This window comes from Chaetura pelagica, unplaced genomic scaffold, assembly GCF_000747805.2.
Source record: "Chaetura pelagica isolate M959 unplaced genomic scaffold, ChaPel_1.0 scaffold542, whole genome shotgun sequence".
NCBI lineage: Eukaryota > Metazoa > Chordata > Aves > Apodiformes > Apodidae > Chaetura > Chaetura pelagica.
In genome coordinates this window covers 150,685-156,763 of record NW_009952493.1, presented here as the reverse complement: position 1 = coordinate 156,763, position 6,079 = coordinate 150,685, and the positions used below count along the sequence as shown (strand labels likewise).

Genomic DNA, 6,079 nt, shown 5'->3' with positions numbered 1-6,079 from the left:
TGATGTTCTCACTTTCCATCTCAGCTTCTCCAGTTTCATTTTTTTGAATATTTTTGGTGTGTGACAGGAAAGGGGAGTGAGGGAAGGGGTTGTTCCCATCCCAGGAGCTCTCAGAAGGAGCACGTAGGATAAAGTGCAGGCAGGGGAAGGTCTGGCCCCGTGCATGTTGCTGTATTCTGGAATGGTGGGCTCCATCCTCCCTGCCCACGGTGAGCAGCTCATCAAAACAGGGTCAAGCAGATCCAGGTTGGGGTCATCAAATCCTAGAATCAGAGAATCGTTTGGGTTGGAGGGACCTTAAAGATCATCCAGTCCCACCCCCTGCATGGGCAGGGACACCTCCCACCAGCCCAGGCTGCTCCAAGCCCCATCCAACCTGCCCTTCAACACTGCCAGGGATGGGGCAGCCACAGCTTCTCTGGGCAACCTGGGCCAGGCTCTCACCACCCTCACAGCAAAGAATTTCCTCCTCATGTCTCACCTCAATCTCCCTCTTCCAGTTCCAATCCATCCCCCTCATCCCATCCCTCCCTGCCCTTGTCCCAAGCCCCTCCCCAGCTTTCCTGGAGCCCCTTCAGGCACTGGAAGCTGCTCTAAGGTCTCCCTGGAACCTTCTCTTCTCCAGGCTGAACACCCCAACTCTCCCAGCCTGGCTCCAGAGCAGAGCTGCTCCAGCCCTTGGATCATCTCCGTGGCCTCCTCTGGACTCACTCCACATTCTTATGTTGGGGGCTCCAGAGCTGTTCCCAGCCCTGCAGGGGGTCCCACCAGAGCAGAGCAGAGGGGACAATCCCCTCCCCAGCCCTGTTGGTCACGCTGCTGGTGACACAGCCCAGGACACGGGTGGGTTCTGGGCTCCAGCAAATGGTGCTGGGCCATGTTGAGCTTCTCCTCCACCAATACCCCCAAGTCCTTCTCCTCAGGGCTGCTCTCCATCCATTCTCCACCTGTATCTGTGCTTGGGATTGCCCTGACCCAGGTGCAGGACCCTGCACTTGGCCTTGTTGAACTTCATGCAGTTTGCATGACCCCACCTCTCCAGTCTGTCCAGGTCCCTCTGGATGGATCCCTCCCCTCCAGTGTGTCACCTCACCACCTAGTCTGGTGTCATCAGCAAACATGCTGAGGGTGCATCAATCCTACTGTCCATGTCACTGACAAAGATGTTGTGGTCAAGTTCCTTGGGGTCACAGGGTTATGCCCTTTGAAGCAGGCACTGTTCTCCCCAGGAGATCAGTGGGCAGCAGCTCCCCTGCCAGTGAGAATTCATGGTTGAACTCCATGGTCCTGACCAGGCTCAGTCAGGATTTCAATTCATCTTTCACAGATGAGCCCAAAACAGCCTGGGCTGGGAACAAAAGGGGGTAGTAAACATATTTTCCCTCTCCTCACTCCAAACGTGGTTGCTCCTCTTCATCACCTGCTTCTGACAGGCCACCTTTCTAAACCCTTGGGACAGATCAAGCACACTGGAAGCACATTGAGGAGGCACAATAAAGGTTCCCAATGAGGTCCCACCCTGAGTATTTCACTGAGAAATGAGATGTTGGTCCCCAAGACCAATGGGCAGCTGTACCACAAGCCTGCAGCCAAACATGGCCTGAAAGGAGGGTGCTGGAGGACCTTGGTGGCAGACAACCTACCCCACATCTCTGGTGTTCTGTTACCAAACCAAGATCTTAGATTAAAGCACATTAAATCATCTATGAAAATGAACCATATGGTGGAGAAAAAACCCCTCCCCTCTCCTCCATCCCATCCCATGGCAAAAGGGAAGTCACCAGGGCCAACTCATGGCTGTGGCTTTGCTCCTTCTGGAGGAACCTTCCCTGAAGGTTTGATGTGCTGAGCTCCTCCAGGTAGAAACAAAGCACTGCCTGCTCGGAGCAGCAGCTGGTCCAGGGCATGGCTTCCTTCCCCAAGAGCCTGCAGACCATGGGGACTCAGCTGCTCCCATGCACCATCTGACTCCAACCGCACCTGCACTGTCCGTGCCACCACCACGGGCTCAAGGGCAGGTTGGACAGGACTTTGAGAAATCGGGTCCAGTGGGAGATGTCCCTGCTCATTGTAGGGGTTTGGAACTAGATGGTCTTTAAGGTCCCATCCAACCAAAACCAGTCTGGAATTCTCTGACTCAGTAATTTCCAGAAGGTTCCTCACTTCCCAGGCTTCTTCCCCAATTCCAGGGAGAAGGGGCTGCATGTCTGCACCCTCACTGGACTCTGCCTGTACCAGGATCCTGACTATCAGGATCAGGCTGCAAATGTCTCTCTGAAGGCAGCTGGTCAAACTCAAGAAAGATGTCCAGCACATGCCTTGCTCTGACTCCATCCCAGCTTCAGCACATGGGACATCTGCAGACATTGTCTTGGCTTCACAGCTTCATAAATGCAACCAACACCATTTCTGGCTTCATTGGTATCAAAACACATGTAGGGTCAAGGGTTTAGTACCTATGGTCAACTGTCTAGGGTCTAGGATTGAGTATGTGTTTTTATTGAAAAATCAGTTATTCTTTCCAGTGACAATATGGAAATGGGTATCTTCAGGAAATGGGACAAATTACGGTTGAAAACTAAGACGGCAAATTCTTTCCCAGTAGTCTCCTGGAGTGTGTGTGTCCTGGTGGATCTTCCTTACAAAGCCACAATATTCTGCACACAAACAGCTCATGACATCTTTTTCAAGCTCCCACTAATGGTGCAGTTTCCTGAAACATCAGTAGGATATTGCAGGGAAAATGACTCATTTGGGTTAAAGTGCAACTCTTTGCAGGAGTCAGGACTGTGAAGTTACATGAGAGGGCTAAGAGGGACCATGAGATTCAATTCTCTTTGTTGCCAGGGTGTGTTTCAGGTAACTGCTCTATTTACCACCAAATAACTTGTCACCAAGGCTTGCCACGTGAGACTTCCTGCCTACTAAAGGCACGTCCCAAACTGCAGCTCTTACAAGATCAAAAAGATTGAATTTTATTATAAACTATCATAAAAACTGCCATAAAACCCCCTATCATAACAGTTTTAAACACGTTACGAAAGAACTGTTCCAGCATCCAGGCACTGAAAATCTCTCACCACCATTTCTGTCAGCACAACAGCACTTAAAAACTGCATTTCAACCATCCTCCACATCATGAGCAACTGAACTTTTGAATTTATGAAGAATATTTGAGGATTCTTTCAGCTGCAGGGGCTAGAACAAAACCTCACATGTTGGACATGCCTCAACATTTCCGTGCACTCCAAGCTGACAAAGTAAAATATCACCCCTTGCTCAGAAACTCTTCTGACAGATGGAGAAAAATGATGGAGCCCATTTGTTATGGAGCTTTCCCCATCACCCCCTGACACACCAAGGGTCTCCTAGACAGCATTGCCAGGAAATTAGCTTGGAAAATGTATTTATTCTCACGTCTCACTAAGCTGTAAGTAGAACAGCCAAAAATAAACACCATCGTCTGCAAATAACAACACATCAAAGTCCAACCCATTTGATTGTGGTTATTATTTACAGTTTTCTAAATGTGTTAAAGTCTTTTCTCTGCTACCTTGAAAATTAACGAGCAGAGACAGGATGGGACTCATTGCATCTACAAAGCAACAAGCAACACCAGGGAAGCCTTTGAGATTCCCAAAGTTTGCAGTCTCCGAAGTTGCAAAGAAACATTTTCAGCCACAGGTTTCTCAGCAGAAGGAAGAGAGAATGTTTGGCAATAAAAAGGCTTTTGTCCTGACCTGATGGATCTCGCCAGCTGTGAGGAACCTGGGACCAGCACAGCTGGTTGCTGCTGCAGGGCTGTGGGCAGGGCTGCTGGACACTTCTGTTGCCCTCATGGCATCCCCTCTCCCAGGCTGTTGTCCCACCTGCTTTAGATGCAGCAGCAGCAGAAACTGAGGGGTTTGTGTCCATAAACTGGAAATGAGACCCACAAACAACCCTGGCTGCACATTTAACATCTGGCCCAGCTCTCAACATCTGTGGCAGCTGTTGCTGTGTTCACTTCTCATTGGCTTCCAGGACACATGGAGGGGTTTCACCCACTAACTACAAATCATTAATTAGTATCAGGACTCAAACTCAAGATGACAAACACTGTTGCAGTCTGCACTGTGCATTAGGCCAATAGGGATTAAATACTAAGCCAGTATTTCAGCTGTGATAACTACCTGGATAAAATCACCTCTAAGTACTGAAGAGCAACATCTCTGTTCATCTCCTTGACTGCTCCCTTGGGTAGACTGGAGCTATTTTGGAAAAAAACTTTAAAGGTGCAGTTCTCACAACAAAAGCATGGAAAATCAGCCTGAGAAGAAATTGAGGATAATTTCATTTTAAAGGAGCTGCTTCCACTCCAGCAGAGCTTAGTCTGAAGAGTGATGTAGTGTGGGTGAACCTGGAGCCGCCTGCGGTGGTTGGGCTGTGCAGACCCTCTCACAGCTTCAAGCCTTCCTTCATTGCTCCTTCTGGACACACCATCCAGGCTTCTGGGGCTGGTGTCGGCATGAGAGCACAAGGCATCCCAGCCTGAAATAGCCTGAGGGACTTCTGTCCCCAGTCATCCCCCAGCTCCATCCCCACCTGACTACTCTTCCCAGCTTTACTGTAAGACACAAATCTGTCCTCTGACAGCATCCTACCTAGAATCCCAGAATCCCAGACTGGTTTGGGTTGGAAGGGACCTTAAATATCATCTAGATACAACCCCTTGCATGGGCAGGGACACCTCCCCCCAGCCCAGGCTCCTCCAAGCCCCATCCACCCTGCCCTTCAACACTGCCAGGGATGGGGCAGCCACAGCTTCCCTGGGCAGCCTGGGCCAGGCTCTCACCACCCTCACAGCAAAGAATTTCTTCCTAATCACAGAATCACAGCATGTCAGGGGTTGGAAGGGACCTCCAAAGATCATCCAGTCCAACCCCCCTGCCAGAGCAGGACCCAAACCAGGGCAGGTCACTCAGAAAGGCATCCAGACAGGGCTGGAAAGTCTCCAGAGAAGGAGACTCCACAGCCTCTCTGGGCAGCCTGTCCCAGGGCTCTGTCACCCTCCCAGGAAAGAAGTTCTTCCTCATGTTGAGGTGGAGCTTCCTGGGCTCCAGTTGGAATCCATTGCCCCTCATCCTATCACAGGGCACAAGTGACAAGAGCTTGTCCTGCCTTCTTGATGCCCTCCTGTATTTATGGACATTTATCAGATCCCCTCTCCATCTTCTCCTCTCTAGACAAAAAAGCCCCAGGTCTCTCAGCCCTTCCTCAGTAGGCAGGTGTTCTAGCCTTACTTCTTTCATCTTAAACCACTTCCCCCCCCATCCCAACCCTCCTTGCCCTTATAACAAGTCCCTTCCCAGCTTTCCTGGAGGCCCCCCAGGGCCCTGTAGGCTTTGAACTCACAGCAGTGATACCCAGCACATGCAGCACAGTGAGACCCGGGGGACTGACCTGCTCCCACCTGAGCTGAGCACCAGCCCTGCTTACAAGTCTGCCTTGACCCACCTGATTTCCCTCTATGTCCCCTACCCAAAATTGAGACTCCCAATGTTTATTTGCCATAAAATGTGTGGCAGCTGCAGCTGGTGATGCTTTGGCTTCCCAGGGCCACTGGTTGGCTTCCTGCAAGCTTTCTTTTTTGTCTGTTGGGTTTGGCTTTTTTTCCTGGGCTATGAAAAAAAACAAACCCCAAAACAAACCCCAGAATGTGGGGTAAGATCATGTTTTTACAAGCAAATTCTCTGAGATGATTTATATGGCAGGTGTGTAGTCTGGGACAAGGAGGGAAGAAAAACCTGCTTTCCCCCCTCTCTCCCTCCCTTTTCTTTTTAAAATAAGGTCAGTTTTTATTAAAAGACAACATCTCTTCCAGCCAAGTCCCACCCTAAAGCCAAGGCTGAGCCAACAGCCTTGCTGCTCTCTGGGAGGACGAGCAGTTACGGTCTCTGGGTTAGTGATAAACTCTGGGGTTTTGGTTAAAGTACCGAGCCCAGAAAGAGCTGGTTGTGAGAGCAGGAGGCAGGAACCCCCCCAGGCAGCTGGACACGGGCACCTGGGGTGGAGAAGAGGTCTGTGAGCTGCAGGCAGG

General features: G+C 50.5%; 1 protein-coding gene across 1 annotated transcript in view; it reads left to right on the top strand.

The window, feature by feature from the left end:
• The window catches only part of WNT3 (wingless-type MMTV integration site family, member 3), a 47,244-nt gene that overhangs the window by 33,747 nt on the left and 7,418 nt on the right, over positions 1 to 6,079 (top strand). The window lies entirely within an intron of this gene.